This window comes from Lepidochelys kempii, chromosome 4 (genome assembly GCF_965140265.1).
Source record: "Lepidochelys kempii isolate rLepKem1 chromosome 4, rLepKem1.hap2, whole genome shotgun sequence".
NCBI lineage: Eukaryota > Metazoa > Chordata > Testudines > Cheloniidae > Lepidochelys > Lepidochelys kempii.
In genome coordinates this window covers 20,791,362-20,809,834 of record NC_133259.1, presented here as the reverse complement: position 1 = coordinate 20,809,834, position 18,473 = coordinate 20,791,362, and the positions used below count along the sequence as shown (strand labels likewise).

The window sequence follows — 18,473 nt, the reverse complement described above, 5'->3', positions numbered from 1 at the left end:
AGATATTGCTCAGATTTTCCATAACACAGTTATTGAAGGAACACAGAAGTTCAGCACCAACATTTTTCACGTGGATTAGGCTTATTACAATTCTGTATTTGCACACATACAGTTTTATTTCTTTGTTTTAACCATAGCCAAAGGGTAATTAGCTTCACCACTACGGCAACAACCAATCCTGAAGTGGTAATCTCTTTATACATTGGCCAGTTGCTAAGGGTGGATTAGGACACTGCGGGGCAGGAGAGTTTGTTCTTCAAAAGAAAGGATCAGTCAGCATTCATTTATCGATTGAGTCTCAGTAAAACCTTCCTCCCACTCAGAGTTGTAATATGCTATATGAAACTAGGGAACCAGGAGGCAGCAGAGCCTGGCACACGCCTATCCTGATCTTCCCCATAGTGAACCCACATGAGCACACAAGACTTCTCCATGCGCTCGACAGGAGCAGAACCTTTCAGTGCCAAGTGTTCCACCGAGAGGAGGGCTAGAATCAAGTTCAAGATCTCAGTCCTTATTTTCAAGGTACTCCACGACCTGGGCCCAGGACAGCTGAAAGACTACCTAACGCTCCGGGGTGAAGACTGTGGTTGACAACTTTTCCCCTTTGGCTCACTACAACTCTCTGAAATAAGTGTAAAGCTCATCTGTGTGGGAGACAGAACTTCCTCAGAGACCAGTCCAAGACTGTGCAATGAACTCCCCTAGGGACTAAAGGACCATCATAAATCTCTCCACCTTCCACTCCAAGTGCAAGGCACATTTCTTTGATCTGCCTTCTCTACATACACAGCAGCAGGTTTATAAAAACCCCAAACCGTATGAAAACAAGATACTCCACACATACACTTTGCACCTGGAAAGCGGATGACAAAACGAACAACACATGACGAAAGGCATTAATGGAAAACGCTCAGATACTATGGTTATGAACCCATAATAAAAACCTGAATAGAGTAAGAAGGAGGGTACCGTTTGAGACAGGAATGGAAAGTGGCATAACTGCAAGGAAGAAGAGAGGAGAGATATGGGAGCCAAGTTAGCTCTCTTGTTATCCCTGATTAGGATCTGAAGGAATGAGTACGCTTGGCCTTTATTTTCTAACCATGAACAGATATGTCCCCACTTTGATAAATAGGGCTTTGAAGACACACCCACATGGCAAAAAGGGAAGAACCAACAAGCATGTGATGCTTTTGTTTCATAACCACAGAGCACTTCTGTCAAGAATGCCCCACCTCAGAAGAGCATGGAAGTGACTTGCATACACTGGAGTACTGAGAACCTTCAGAGAAGGAGGAAGACTAGAGAGGAGGAATCACAGAAGGTGACTAGAGTCAGGTTATGTGGTAGTGTGGAAGGTTGAGTCAAGGAATTATATCAGTGCAACTCTAGATGAAGAAAATCAGGAGACAAACCCTTTCAGTGAATTGGAAATGGACGATTATGCCATGATAGTTTTTGGCTTGGCTCATGGTGCACAATTTCACAGCTTCCCCTTCCTACACTCCTGACCTACCAGAAGTGTCCATCCTTCTCTCCCCATGCTGGAAGAGAAATGGGATAGATAGATAGATAGATAGATAGATAGATAGATAGATAGATAGATAGATAGATAGATAGATAGATAGATAGATAGATAGATAGATAGATAGATAGATAGATAGATAGATAGATAGATAGATAGATAGATAGATAGATAGATAGATAGATAGATAGATAGATAGATAGATAGATAGATAGATAGCAGCAAGGGAGGGATGCGGAACAGTATTTAACCTTCCATGTCCCTTCCCTGTTCTGTTTTCTCCTAGCCTCAGTCACTCAAGTATTTTCTACTCTGTTCTTGCAGGACCCACTCCTGTTTTCTCCCCATTGCCTTCAGTCAGAGTTGTATCTTGTTATAGTTCTTTTCTTCTATATCCACACTCTTTCACCCTCAAGCTGGGTGTGCGCGCTTTTTTGGCCTCTCTTTTTCCTCAATTGGTCTTCTTTGGAATCCATCTGATTCTGCACAAATGCTCTTTGCCCCTTCCCTTTCCTCAATCTTTCTCTGCTTTCCCCACTCATCATTCCACTTTTCCCTAATCCCCTCTCGTTCCACTGGAAGTAATCTAAAGACAAGAGTTGAGGACCACAAGCGGTTTTAGACTGGAAACAAGGCAAGGATTGATTAAACAAAAGAAACGGGCAGGCCAAAGGCCTGAATTCCATGAGCCTGTATCATCTTCAGTTACCTCCCAAACTTGTGCTAAGCTTCAGTGGAAGTGGACGTGACCTTGGAAGTGGAATCAACATCCTGGTAAAGGCAAAGTTAAGTGGGAAAAGTAAGAGTGGTCCCCTGAGACTCAGAGGCCCCAAATCACTGAGGGTGAGAGAAATGGAGAGGAGGAAGCTGTCATTGTATCCTGACATTGGCAGCTCGTATTGCTACTCAGGAGATTATGTACATAACAAAAGGTAAAACCACTGTTGCAGCGTAACACCTACTGAGCATCACCTCTCCTCATGGCCTGGGATGGCACTACAGCAACTCCACCTCAGTTTCCCCTGCCAGACAGCACTTTGGCTTTGCAACAAGATGCCGACTCTCCAGCCAGGCCATTCATAATTTCACCACAACTGGGTAATAAAAGAATCCCAGAGGACAAGAGTGCTGAGACTTTGTATGGAGTCATCAGTACCATCCTCAGTTTGAAATCTGTAGTCCTCATCCTCTCCTCCTCATGATGGCTTTCTTAGCCCCCTTTCTGGGGACGGTAGGGGAACCCAGGCCCACCCTCTCCTCTGGGTTTCAGTTTAGGAACACTGTATTCAGGCAACTAAAACCTGCTTCTTATAAGCATTTCCTGTTAATCCTGGGCTGCTTCCTACCTCTGCCTGTCCACAGGTGCCTTTTCCCAAGCCTCCACCCTCCAGTTCTCTCTCTCGGAAGTCCTTGTATGGCTTCCTGCCAGCCTGCTGCTGAGGAGCCTCCTCTGAGCAGTTTCCAGCCTCTCCAGCCGTCACTGGAACCCCTTTGCCCTGGCTGCCCTCTCCCTTCAGGGCCAGTCCCAAGTCCTAACCTGCAGCTCTCCTCTTCCTTTATTAGCCCTACAATCCTTCCTTTAGAGGAACCACTATACTCTGGTTCTCATCAGCTGGATCTAATCCTTTATTACCTGCCTCCCCTCCAGGTGTCAAAGAGGAGACTGATGGGGCTCTCTGGCTTCATTTAACCCTGTCGTTGCGCACATGGATTTTTTACACCTCATCACATAAAGGCTTAGCTTGTTGATGAAATAAGCTGTTAAGAGTCTGAGAAATTTTTATAAGATGCTATTTTACCACTGACCTTTTTACATCAATAAAGACTGTTTAATAACTGGCTCTGCAGATATAGCTCTGGTCAGTCACAGACAAACAAAAGGATGTGATGAATGAGGGGATAAAAGATCTGTAACCCTAGCCACGAACATTTGCTTGAGTCATCCACTGTTTAGGATTCAGCTGTATGTCAATACAATACCAGGAATACAGATAGGAAGCCTTTCCTAAAACACAAGCAAAGTTAGCATGGAATCCATAACCCCTGTTTTGGGCTATATGAATAACAATGCCTCTGCGTACAGAGAGGTAAAGACTTCTTTGAGAAGGAAAAAATTCCCCAGGTATAAACCAAGAGGATAAGAGACCCAGATTTAAAACATGGGACCCATTAGAAAACAAAAGAATGGGGGAAGAAAGATTATTAATTTAATATTGATGTAATTAAATGTGTACACTCATTCAGTAGAGAGGAACGCCTAACCTGATCACTAAAAATGTGTCTGCATCTAACACCAGGAAGAAGGAAATAGGACTTTTATACTGACAGACCTCTGAAGATAATGGAGAGATCAAGCTGGGTGGCTGAAACTCTCCCAGGAGAAAATGGAGGCTACAGCAGCATGTGGTGGTACTGGTTAAGCAGAGAACACAACCAGACTGACTGGAATGCACTGATTTACAACATCACCCAGGGCGCTTTTGGCAGCAGGGCTCCTAGAGAGCTCAAGTAGCAAACTAAAGCTGTGCTCCCTGTGGGTATGAATCCCCTGGGGCACAGCAGCCCACAGTAGCTGAACAATGTACAAGTAGGGGTGAATCAAGCCCACTACATGTTTTGTTTCCCCAAATGACCGGCAACATAATTGTGACTGTATCCCCTACGCATTGAAGGAGGAAAGCTACCTCACTTACAGCTCATCTAGGCACACTTTACATATTAAGACATCATATTATGCACCAAGCTCTGACTGGGAGAGAGATGGCTATGGGTTGTCAAAGGACTCAGACTTCTCTACCACGAAGTGGACAAGGCAAAAATCTACTAATATCCTGTAAATGAACTGCAGAGCTAGTAAGATGGTCCTCATCTTGGCCAATACAATGGGGGACTCACCCAGGGACCTCCAGCATGAGCTATTAAAGCTTTAGCGAAAGCTGTCTAGCTAGGACAATAACAGGCTCTTATCCTCTGAACTTGGCTGTCATAAATATAAAGGGAAGGGTAAACACCTTTAAATCCCTCCTGACCAGAGGAAAAACCCTTTCACCTGTAAAGGGTCAAGAAGCTAAGATAATCTCGCTGGCACCTGACCAAAATGACCAATGAGGAGACAAGATACTTTCAAAGCTGGGGGTGGGGGGGACAAAGGGTCCTGTCTGTCTGTGGGATGCTTTTGCCGGGACCAGAGCAGGAATGCAGGTCAGAACTCCTGTAAAGAGTTAGCAAGCAATCTAGTCAGATATGTGTTAGATTCTGTTTTGTTTAAATGGCTGAAAACATAAGTTGTGCTGAATGGAATGTATATTCCTGGTTTTGTGTCTTTTTGTAACTTAAGGTTTTGCCTAGAGGGATTCTCTATGTTTTGAATCTGATTACCTTGTAAGGTATTTACCATCCTGATTTTACAGAGGTGATTCTTTTACTTTTTCTTTAATTAAAATTCTTCTTTTAAGAACCTGATTGTTTTTTCATTGTTCTTAAGATCCAAGGGTTTGGGTCTGTGTTCACCTCTGCAAAATGGGGAGGATTTTTATCAAGCTTTCCCCAGGAAAGCGGGTGTAGTGCTTGGGGGGATATTTTTGGGGGGGGAGACGTTTCCAAGTGGGCACTTCCCCTGTTCTTTGTGTAACACTTTGGTGGTGGCAGCTTTTAACCTAAGCTGGTAAGAATAAGCTTAGGGGGTCTTTCATGCAGGTCCCCACATCTGTACCCTAGAGTTCAGAGTGGGGAAGGAACCTTGACATGGGCACAGAGGGGGATCTGTAAACACACACTCCCTCATGAGTGACACCCCAATGACTTCCTCTTTCAGATGTTTAAAAGCTTCCATCTTTCGGTTCCTATTTTCTCTTCCATAAAGTAACAAACACTACTAAATTTGAACTCAGGTGGCGTAAACTATTAGAGATGTGGAAACTACTGGCTGTGCCCCGAGAGGAGATGGATCAATGTCCTCTCAAACAAGGCACAGAAGGATGAGAGTGAGACATGGATGAAGAATGCAGAGGTCTTGGCTAGGCTGGGAACTAGCACCAACTTCGGCAGTCAATGGCCAGCCACTGGAACTGCTCGTCGAGGGCAAACCCCCAGCACAGACAAGAAAAGGCAAAATCTGCACTGGTGGGACTTGGCCCTTTTTGAAACTGTACCTTTCCTGATCTATGCTATGGGTTTGCCCCAGGGAAGTAATTCTAGTTGCTGGCCATGGACTGCCGAAAGCAGGGCTAATCCCCAGTCTAGAGGAGGCCTAAGAAGGTTATTTCTTCCCTCCAGAGCAGTCACATAGGAGGACTTGTGGGTACCATGGTAAGCAAATGAGGCAGATAAGGGCCAATTAATCTAAAGGCACAAATCCCATGTTCAAGCTGAAAGCACTGAAAGAAAACAGAGCGAAAAGGGAGTGGAGTAAAGATAAAGAATAGGGAGAGATATGGAAAGGAAGAGGGGATAAAAATCATTGTTATTACGCAAGGATAATTCCTTTATGCTACTGGATTTTTTATTGCATCTATACTTCAGAATTCCTCTACATTAGACAGTATCAGCAAAAGAAATGGAGCAGTTTGCGAGTAAACAAAAGGAAAAATCACTTGGAATTTCAGTTTGTTAGGTCTGAAAAGTAGCATGGGATAGGCAAGCTGATTTGGTAAATTAAGAGCCTAGCCAACCTTGTGAAGAGTCATCCATGTCTCAATCTGAACCTTTGAAAGGTCCTGAAGTGTTCTGGACAAAACTAAATGTGGTCAAGTAATATGAGTAAGGCTATTCTGCTGTGACCTGAAGTGAAGGCACGAGACATCTCATTACACACACTATCATGGAAGGCTTTCGTGGGCATGTCTACATTGCAATTAGATAGCCGTGGCTGACTCAAGCTCACAGGGCTCGGGCTCACAGGGCTAGGGCTGTTTAACTGCGGTGTAGATGTTCAGGTTCAGGCTGCAGCCCAAGTTCTAGGGCCCTCCCATCTTGCAGGGCCCCAGAGCCCGAACATCCACAGCACAATTAAACAGCCCCTTTGCCAAAGCCCACTGGCACGGGCCAGCCGTGGGTTTTTAATTGCAGTGTAGACATACCCTTGTGTGTTAGGAGGCAAAAGGCTTTAGCCAACGTAATATTTTGGCTGATGAATTTCTAAAGCCTCACATTATTTGATATGTAAATATAGTAGTATTTAGAAAATTTGTATAGCTGTCAGTTTTTAAATACCACCTATTAAACACAGGATTTGAACAAGCATGGAAGCAAGAAGAAAATTGTACAGTAGTTGACAATCAGTAACCACTTGGCACAGGGTAGCCTTTACCCTTCACTTTTCCATCTGAACTGTGGTAGTGATGATATCAACATCAGTGCTAGAAATGACGGACTGGTATGAAACTGAACAGTGCACACATGTTCCCTAGCACCTTAAAAAAAAATCAATATTGCTATTTAGTTTAGCAACTATGAACTGTACATGCTGCTACTCGGGGTAAACACAGTTTTGCTACTGGTTTATGAAACAGCTCAGAAACAGTTGTAATTAGAATGCAGCTTATTGGTACTTTAGCTTTTCTTTCCACCAGGGTGTGTCAAGTACTTGACCCTGAAAGAGCAACTGTCTAATGGAATTCAAGCCTACTGGTTCAGTCCTGAAATCTCTATTGAGTGAGTATTTTTCAATAACAAATATTCCACATGTGTGCTAGAGCAGAGAGGGTGAGCTACAATTTAAAAATAAACTGAGCTACGGTAATTTATATTTCAGAGTAACAGCCATGTTAGTCTGTTTTCGCAAAAAGAAAAGGAGGACTTGTGGCACCTTAGAGACTAACCAATTTATTTGAGCATAAGCTTTCGTGAGCATCCGATGAAGTGAGCTGTAGCTCACGAAAGCTTATGCTCAAATAAATCGGTTAGTCTCTAAGGTGCCACAAGTCCCCCTTTTCTTTTAGTAATTTATATTTGTACTCAACTTTAAAAAAATGAATAATGGCTCTTCGTTATTACACAGAATTTTCCCCATTATAATCAATTATTAATCTGTGTCAGAATTGATTTGCCTATAAAACGATTGAGGGAAAAAGTTGCTAAGTGAATTTATTTGGAGTGCATGTTTCAGTTATAACTTGCAGCTTGCTGAGAGATCGGTTGAAAATTAAAACATATTTTGCTTATTCTTTTAAAATAAAACAATATAACAATGGTAATTAAATCTCCATCTCTTCTAAACATGAAATAAAGCGTTTTTTTGGAATATTGCTAATTAGATTTTTTTTAAACCCACAGCTCCAGAAAAATACTGAATCAATTTTACACATCAGTGTGTCTACCCATAGAAGTCTCATAATGTCAAAGATCAATGCTTAAGGTGCAACACATGCAGCACTGAAGTGATCAATACCATTGGTGGAATAGGACTCAGAAAGGCTATTTTTAGGAAGATAAACTCCCTGAAGGCTATGCGGGGACACTCTTTCTTGATTAATATCCAAAGTAACCTGTTTATTAGGCAAAATGAGCCTGAAAACATATTTATCATCCCATAATACAAACATTTTAAAAAAAATGCCACAGGACAATTCCTTAAAATCAGCTACTCTTTTTCTCCTCCGTATAAGGTTCTGTTGCAGATAAAATAGGCATTTAAAGCACCATTATCCCTTTTATTATCCGGACAAAGAGAGATGTCTTGTCAAGTAACCAAAAATGAAAGATTTTTAAACACAAACTAAAAATCAGCTAGTGATGTGTATTTTTTTAATGTTAAAAAATCAGGCAAGAGAAGTCATTTGGCATTGTATTTGTAATGTGTGTAGCACTGGGCAGGGAAGGCAAAAATATCAGCTGTCCCTGAAAGATTTAAAATAACTGTGGCATAAGTACAGTATATTAGTACAGCCCAGTGCTAACTGCTGAATGGCAGCTTACTTTTGGTGCAGAATTTGTTTCCCCGTGACCTTTCAACACCACACACACACACACAATGCTGAGCTGAAGTCCAGCTCTCGCCAAGTCCTACTTTATTAACAACTTTCTATAATCTAAAGGAAACAAGTTGCGAAAAACCCTTAATCAGCAACACAACAGAAGGGATGATTAATAGACCCCGGAATATTGGCTCCCTGGTATGCCATTCCTGCAGCATATGGGAGGATATTACTGTGCAGGCTTCCCCATTATCCTGCATGAATAATGGCAGTTCTAAAAAAGCACCTCTGTTTCAAAGCAAGATTCGACTCCAAGATCCTATCATGAACAAAAAAAAATTATTTCTGACGTGATTAGTTTTTCCTCAGCTGCCTAGAATAATACAGGTTCTCATTACCTCAGTACCTAGTCTATGAATAATATGCTTAGTCTGTTAAATCAGCAGATACACGCAGTCATGTTAACACACTGAGTGGTGGGATACAATAGTTTTGATTTCAAAAAACACCCCCCCCCAAACTAACCCACCCTCCTGCAGGTATTAGCTACAAAAGTTCACTGAGAACAGCTGATTCAAGTTGCCCTTGAAAAACATCACACCATATCTCTAATCCAGAAAGGATTTCTGTATGTGTGTTTGACAGCTGATGTGGCAGCCCAACAAACTTGGGTGCTATCTTATTATTACAGGTCCCACTAGAATCACTATAATTAAGGAGCTGTCAGTGTTTCCATTATGAACTCTTTTTCAGGGGTTAATAACTCGGCTGCAAGATTTGCTCTGGGATAAGACGTCGCATAGTCTCATCCAAGAGTTCTTCCCCTCCCCCCGCATCAGGAAAAAAATGCACCTGGGCTTTTGTTATTTACTCAGAATGTAGACAAACAATAGTTTATCAATATCCATTTTTTTCAGTCTGGAAATAAAGTATTGTTTTATTTTAGTTGAAATTATAAAGCTTCTTAATTGTATTATGGACTAGTATTTCTGAATAAAATAGCTATATGGGAAGCAGCATAGCACAGCAGATACAGCACGGATCTGGGCCTTAGCAGATGTGGGTTCTGTTCCCACTGCAACCTGCTGGGTAATCTCAGGCAGTTAACAACCTCCCTGTGCCTCAGTTTACCCATCAATAGAATGATACTGACATACTTTGTCCAGCACTTTGAGACCTATGGATTAAATGCACCATTTAAGAGCTAGGTCTGATGAGCAATCCATTTTTTAAAATTAATTTAAAATGTGGCTCTTGCTTCAAACCACCATACCACCACTGGCCTCAAATGGAAGCTGCGGATGTTCTGCACATGAAAAACCAGGCCACTACTGCTACATGCTAAGATGGCTTAATAATTATATCTGTTCCATTTCCTCAGTTAGACACTTAGTGTAATTCAGGAACCTTATGCAAATTCAGTACTGAGCCCTAACCCAGAAGGATGGACTTGATCAGCTCCCCACTTAAAATCAGTGTGAATGTTACTATTGACTCCAAGAGGATCAACACTGCCTTTGATCCCCCAAAAGGTTTGATACTGGGTCATGCAGAAGGCTGACTTGTTCAGGTCAAAACACAGCATGTGAAGATACTCCCCTCCTGTCCTCGAATGAGCTTGGTGCCCACTAACTGTGGGACCAGACCACTCAAAGGGAACAGAGCTCCTTCTGAGAAGCTCCCTTTTCTTCTGCCGCCACAATTTTCAGTTGTCAGGAATACGACATGAAGGGCATATAAAACAAACTCCATCCCTGTGCAAGGCCACAGTTAGGGCATGGGGTGACACTGGATCGTCAAACTCAATTAAATGTTTCAAATTTTGACAAAATTTCAGAGTATCACTCACAATTCCCCTTGACTGCAAGCTCCTCTGGACAGAGATAATACCTTTATCCTCTTTCTAAAGCCCCAAACACTCCTATGCGGCTATGTACAAAAACAAACAGGTTCCGGTCTTGACAGAAAAATAAAAAGAATAGTGGATGTCTGTCATAAATATAAAGGGAAGGGTAACAACCTTTATGTATGCAGTAATATAAAATCCCTCTTGGCCAGAGGTACAGAATCCCCTTACCTGTAAGGGGTTAATCAGTTCAATTAACCTAGTTGGCACCTGACCAGAAGGACCAATGGGGAAAGAAGATACTTTCTAGTCTGGGGTGGAGGAGGGTGGGGAAGGCTTTGTTTTTGTGCTGTGTGTGTGTTCTCTCAAGGAGAGAGAGACCAGGGGCAGGAAAAAAAAACATCTCTTAAGAACCTGCCTAAAAAAGCATCCAGAATTACCAAAATAGTAAGTAATGCCAGGAAAGGAGTCAGATTACCTTTTGCTTTAGCTTGTGAATTTTCCCTATGCTGGAGGGAGGTTTATTCCCTGTTTTTTGTAACTTTGAAACTAAGACTAGAGGGGGTTCCTCTGTGTTTTTGAATCTTTTGTTACCCTGTAAAGTTATCTTCCATCGGTTTTTTCAGAGGTGATTCTTTTACCTTTTCTTTAAATAAAATTATTTGTTTAAGAACCTGATTGATTTTCAGTGTCCTAAGGACCCCGGGGCTTTGGGGTCTGTGCTCACTTTGTAACCAATTGGTTAGAATATTATTCTCAAGCCTCCCCAGGAAAGGGGGTGAAGAGGTTTGGGGGGATAGGAACTCCAAGTGGTCCTTTCCCTGAATCTTGTCTAAATCACTTCGTGGTGGCAGCATACCGTCCATCCAAGGACAAGGGATTTGTGCCTTGGGGAAGTTTTTAACCTAAGCTGGTGGAAATAAGCTTAGTGGGTCTTTCATGCAGGTCCCCAAATCTGTAACCCAGAGTGCAGAGTGGGGAGGGAACCCTGACAGTGTCATCATTGCAACAGTAGCCATTGGAGTCAGTGGGTACTGATGCCTGCCATGTGACAAGGCTATTAACAATTTGTAACCTCTACCTCCCTGCCGTGTGACTTGAGGCCAGAAAACAAAGATAATTGTCCTGCCAGCACTACATTACACATCTTGATTAGACTCACACCAAAAGTGTAGGAGTACTGGGAAAATTTTCCCCATCAGCCTATTTGTTAGAGGAAGTTCCCCATTCCCAGTTGCCATTATGGGACAGGAGCTCCCCCACGAAGGAATCTACATGTTGTTTCTCCTCAGTTCCCCCAATCGGTTTATTTTTCCAGGGGTTAAACGCATTTCAGCCTCATGTTCCTCCCCCCACTTCCCACACACACATTCTTTATTTCCCTGGCTGCTATTAGACATAGAACTTCTCAGCCAAGGGGAGCTGAATAACTTCAACCAGCTGAGCCTTTGGGTATGTCTTCACTACCCGCCGGATCAGCGAGGATCAATTTATCGCGTCTACTCTAGACATGATAAATTGACCTCCGAGCGCTCTCCTGTCGACTCCTGTACTCCACCACCGCGAGAGGCACAGGCGGAGTCGACAGGGGAGCAGTCGACTCACCGCAGTGAAGACACCACGGTAAGTCGATCTAAGTACGTGAACTTCAGCGATGATATTCACGTAGCTGAAGTTGCGTAACTTAGATCAATCCCCCCCCCCCACGCTCCCAGTGTTGACCACGGCAAATAAATTTTTCCCAAGCTGACTACAGAATCTGCTCCTCACATTAAAAACTCAATGGGATCCAACCCCTTACACTCAGCCCCAATAGCCTGACTGACTTATATGGCTAAGGGACAGATACAGAATGACTATTTCTGAAATGCCTGGGCTCCAGAGTGATTTTTGTTTTCAGTATTTTTAAAAAAGGACTGATCTGAAAAAAAGAATACAATCATACACAGGCGAGACTTAGATTGTGGATTTATCCATTTCAAACATTTTAAACAGTAATTAGAAAGGTTGTAAACTACAGTGCCATTGACCTCATGATACAACTTACTAACATACTACCAGCAGCCAAAAGGAAATGCAGAGCTTGCAATCTTAGCCTACTTGTGCTAGTTCCAAGATTTTTCTATCCATAGCCGAAGGTCAGAGTGTTAATTTTAGTAGTCCAGCCTGGTAAATACCGTGCATATCAAAGAAGCAAAACATTCACTATTTCCTGGAGGACTCTACCGCAGACTCTCTCTAATGGCAAAGTATTTCCAGTGAACCCGTGACAATTAGCACCTGTTTAATCAAATATATTATCTGTAATTAAAGACTTTTGTTTACTCCAGCATCTTCAGAGTTAAATTACTTGCAACATAGTCCTTTGTCATATTCCTGTGTTCTGTTGACTAGAGATCTGTGGTGTACATATTGATTATTTTAAATCCACAGGGAGCTTTTTTCCTTCCAGTACCAGAAACACATAAATAGGAAAAGCAAAAGCAGGGGGGAAAGAACATGACAACAGAATGACTTGTCTGTGTAAATGTAAAACAAATACCCTAAACTTCTTAAACTTGGAAGGAAGGATATCCTCCCACGGGAATTCACAACAGTACCCAGCTTACAGTCTGATCCTACAGTTGTTCCACTACAGCCTGTGTAGATTCTGTAGACTCAGCCCCATAGATTATATCTGGGTTGGGCCCACAATAAAGAAGTCCCAAACCAATAAGGAGACGTTAACTGCAAGCTTCAGATGTTTTGACAATGTCTGACCATCTCTAATTTTTTTAAACATACTAGTGGATCACAACAATGAATAACTGTCTCTCTTGCACCAGGGAGAAAAGGTTGTGAGAGATCACATGAACTATAATTCAGAGCATGGCAGGGCAATAATTTGGCTCTGCATCTCGGGCAGTACTCACCAAGCTATTTGAGGAAAGCACAATTACAGCTCGTAGTAACTGTATGAATTGTTTGTCCACAAGTACAGCAAGATTCACAATTTTTTCTCTTTTAAGGAGTTGTTGGGAATTTCACAGTCCAAACAACAGAGCCAAGCTTGCATTTTCTGGCACACACTATATTTCACATTGTTCTAAAAACAAGCTTAGCATTGGCTATTACCCAAAGATATGTTGGAACAAACCAGGATCTCATCATTTTTCTGTCGAATTCAGATTTTTACTCTGATGTATGAGCAATATGAAATTTACAAGCAATAAACTATGTCCCGCGAAGGCTATTAAAGAGAATGCCCAAGAGAACTGCATGCATGCAGCTGAAGTGTATATTTTATTTAGATTGTAAAACAATATTTTTAAGATGGAACATTGTAAGAAGCAATGGGAAAGTGCCATTTCCCAATCTTCACTGGAAAATGATGCAATATCAGTTTCCCCATTTCTGACTTAGAACATAAGAAGAGCCATACTAAGTCAGACCAATGGTCCATCTAGCCCAGTATCCTGTCTTCCAAAAATGGCTGGTGCCAGACACATCAGAGGGAATGAACAGAACAGGGATATCATCAAGTGATCCATCCCCTGTTGTCCAGTCCCAGCTTCTGGAAGTCAGCGGCTTAGGGACACCCAAAGCGTAAGACTGTGTCCCTGACCATCTTGGCTAATAGCTATTGATGGACATATACTTCATGAACTTATCCAATTCTTTTTTGAACCCAGTTATACTTTTGCCCTTCCTAACGTCCCAGGTTCTATGGGACGACTATGTGTTGTGTGAAGAAGTACTTCCTTTTGTTTCTTTTAAACTTGTTGCCTATTAATTTAATCAGGTGAGCCCTGTTTCATGTGTTATGTGAAAGGGTAAAAACACTTCCCTATTCACTTTCTCCACACTATTCATGATTTTATATCATGATCTTCTATCATATCCTCCCTTAATAGGCTCTTTTCTAAGCTGAACAGTCCCCGTCTCTCTCCTCATATGGAAGCTGTTCCATACCCTGAATCATTTTTGTTGCCCTCTTCTGTACCTTTTTTCAACTCTAATATATCTTTTATTTTTAGATGGAGCAACCAGATCTGCATGCAGTATTCAAGATAGGGGTGGATTTATATAGAGGCATTATGATATTTTCTGTCTTAATTAACTACCCCTTTCCTACTGGCTCCTAACACTGTTAGCTTTTTTGACTGTTGCTGCACATTGAGCATATGCTTTCAGTGGCTCCAAGATCTCTTTCTTGTGTTGTAATTTAGACCCCATCATTTTGTATATATAGTTGGGACTATGTTTTCCAGTGTGCATTACTTTTCATTTATCAACATTGAATTTAATCTGACATTTTGTTACCAAGTTTAGTAAGATCCCTTTGCAACTCTTCAGTGATTTTTGGACTTAACAATCATCAGTAATTTTGTCAATCATCCATCATCAGTAAAATGTCTGCACATTTTGCCACTTCACTGTTTACCCTATTCCAGATCATTGAGGAATATGCTGAACAGCACCAGTCTGAGTGCAGACTCTGTTCTTTACTTTTCCCCATTTCAAAATTTGACTATTCCTACCCTTTGTTTCCTGTCTCTTAACCAGTTACTGATCCATTAGAGGACATTCCTTCTTATCCCAAGATTGCTTACTTTGCTTTGGAGCCTTTGGTGAGGGACCTTGCCCAAGGCATTCTGAAAGTCCAAGTATACCATGTCAACTGGATCACCCTTGTTCACGTTTGTTGACTCCCTCAAAGAATTCTAACAGATTGGCGAGGCATGATTTCCCTTTGTAAAAGCCATATTGACTCTTCCCCAACAAATAGTGTTCATCTATGTCTGATCATTCTGTTCTTTACTATAGTTTCAAACAATCTGCCTGGTACTGAAGTTAGAATTACTGTAATTTCCAGGATCACCTCTGAAGCTTTTCTAGTGTAGCCAACACATCTGAAGAATCTATCTGGAGCCTACAGGTATGTCAGTCTAGTTGAATAAAAAATTGTATTCACTTTTCTTTTTAATCTGAGGATCTCAAGGTACTTTTTAAATATTAATTAGACCTCTAAATTCTTACTTGTTAAGTCTGTATTTACTTTACAGATGGGTAAACTGAGGCATAAAGCGGTGAAGTGACTTGCCCATGAATGAGTGGCAGAGTTGAGAATAGATGCCAAGACTGGAATTTTCAGAGGTCAGTACCAATAATCAGGATCAGACTTCAAGAGTTCAGTTCCCATTCAGACACTTATATCAGCAGTCAGACTTTTAGAAGAGCTCAATATTTTGGGTTCTGAGCTCTTTTGAAAATCTTGGTCATAAGTTTCACAATGGACTCTCCTGGGTGCTCACCACTTCTGAAAAAGCAAGCCGTTCTTTAGGTGCCTAAATAGGACCTGCGTTCCTTTGAAAATCCAGCCCCAGGAACCCAGAGACTCCCGACTTCCCATCTTTTAGTGTAATCATTTTGTAACTAACTAACTCTACTAACTAACCCTAACTCCCTTTAAGGTACAGTCAGGCAAGGTGCTTAGGCATGTGCTGAACTTTAAGCACACAAATTGTCCTTTACACTTCGATGGGCATATTTGTGTGCTTAAAATTAAGTCCCCGCTTAAGTGCTTTGTTAGGCTGGGGCCAGAATGCCCATTATCTTGCAGGATCAAGCTCTAAATGCATAAAACCAGCTCTGGTCTTCAGACAGGAAAACTGCATGACTGACCTATCTTTCCACTCTGTTAACCCAGGCTACAATAAAAAAGATATTACAAATATTATATACATATGTTCTGAAACACATTCACTATACATAAAGCAAAGTACATCAAGATTTTGTCAACAAGATCAACAAAGGTTCTTCTCCCTAGCCATCTGTAGTATTTTAAGTATATTTTTTTTCCTTCTGACCACTGGAAAAGTGCCTGTTGAATATTATTTGGGAGTTCAAAGACAGCTCGCTTAGTCCATTATTAACCTCACTGCCAAATTGTAACTGTGGTCTGAGAGCAGCAATGGGTGCTGCTTAGTGCATCCCATCCCCCAAAATAAGCAAATAAAGAAGGCCCATCTTCCCAGAAGTCAATAGATAAAGAAAATCTGTGCTGGTGAGAAACGCTAACAAACTGTGAATTCATTCAAGGCGAAAATTATTGTATCTTCATTTTCAGCTGAAAGAAAAGAATCCTTCAGGTTCAAACATTTCTATAATTAATTATGTCTGCAAGGGGCATTAGTCAATTACTAAATTGTTTCTAATGCTGTTTTGCAATCTATGTGTTGTTAAAACTCATTTCCACAAATATAGGATGCATAGCCTGCTTCCAATAGAGATTTATAGCAAATCGATTATGTTAAAGTAGCCAGTTTCTGACAATACATCCTATTCTGTTCCATGTAAGCAATGGAAACAAAACAAAAAAGCTTTGCAATAAATAATGTAATAAGGCATTAATTCAAGCCACGTAGTCTTTTAAATTAGTTTCTTTTTAACTACTTCTGTGTCATAAAATTTAGTATGGATATGCAATAAAATAGAACTGGATGCAATAGACTGAAATACCACCTTCGTGTAGCTGGAATGAAAAATAAAATTTCAGAGGTGGATTGCTCCCAGCAATTTTCAACTTTAAAATAAAACACATCAAAACCAAGCACAGAGCTATGGGGACTCATGCTGCTCAATTTCAAGTTCCACATAAATTGATGTGCAAATTTTCCCTGAAAGATAATGACCTTCTGAGGTTCATGTGCCATCTACTACCATTCCTTTAAGGCCACCCAAGGGGACAGATGTTAGTAACTGTTCATTCACCCCTCTGACCCCAGCCAGTGAAAATATGTTTTTGGGATGTTGCTTGAAAGAACAGACGGGACAATTTAAGGCATAAGCAGTAGTAGCATCAGGAGCAAAATCATCAGATAGGAATTAGTGAGCACCTGTAGCAGGGAAGGTTACAGCAAAGAAACACACAGAGACCCTAAGGAAAAGAAGGAACTGGTAAAAGAATGAGTAGAATAAGTGTTCTAGCTGAAAGTGAGTACATGAAGAGGGGAATGAGACAGCTCAGAGAAGACTAAGGCCTGAGGCAGAGAATTTTACTGGCAACAGAAATGCTGAAACAGAATCACCTAACTTTCAAACCAAGGGACTGATGCTGCAGCCTGATTCACCTGGACAGACCCCAGCATCTGTGTGGTGCCACTGACTAATGGCACTCTGCATTGACATAAGGGTCCACCTGCACAGATCAGATGGAAGGAACAGAACCCAATTCACTTTCCAAAATCCATAAAAATGGCCATTTTGACAGATTCATAGATTTCTAAGGCCAGAAAGAACGGTCATTATCTGAAATACTGCATAAAACGGCCATAGAACCTCCAAGAGTCCAACAAATCTTGCATCATCCTGCTCTTTAACTCATCTGCCTACCATATATCTTCCTCCTCCATCTTCCCCCAACCTAATGGTTTTTCCCACAAAGAGGAATTCAACTGGTTTCCTGTGCCTGTTCCTGAAATGCTACCCTTAAAAAATTATATGTTCTAAATGTCCTTCCCCTCACAGTTTTTCCCATCACTGCTTGTGTGGCAGTAGTTTAACAGACTACAGCTTTGCGGGGGAAAGTAGATTTTACACTGAGATAACATCAAATTGCAAGAAGGTGCGCTGAAGGAAAAATCAACTAGAGTGCATCACGCTACAAAGTTGGCTTCTTGTGCCAGTTCAAGGACCTGATCTCAATGTTTAAGTCCCTCAATGGGGAATTGATAACATAGATACCTCTCCATTCATACCAATCCCAGAACAGCTGCACTTTTGTAACAAAGAAATAAGCTGATGCCCAGAAGAAAGAGAATGAATTCTTGGCTGAGGCGCCCAGGCTGTGGAACCATCTAAAAGAGCTAGACCGAGCCCAAATCTAACAATTATTAGACCATACTACAGACTCCCTTTTTTGCAAAAGCTCTTCCACAGTAAATTAAAACAAAGACTTACAACAGAAACGCAGACATTATACATCAAATCAGATGGGGAAATCCATGAATAATAATGCCAAACGTGTGGATGACTAAAACAGCTCTCTGCAAACACGAATATAGTCAGTGCTCATATTCTCCTGCTTATAACCTCTAAGTGCTGTCCACACTCACAGAAGTGCACATATTAAATATAGAACCTATAATGGGTAAATAGCTACATTCAGAAATTAAAGAACTCACAGACCCGTCTCACCATAGGA

The 18,473-nt window shown here is 41.4% G+C and overlaps 1 protein-coding gene across 7 annotated transcripts in view; it reads right to left on the bottom strand.

Moving 5' to 3' along the window:
- Nucleotides 1-18,473, bottom strand: part of CCSER1 (coiled-coil serine rich protein 1) — a 1,062,049-nt gene that overhangs the window by 995,948 nt on the left and 47,628 nt on the right. The gene's annotated exons all lie outside the window — the stretch shown is intronic.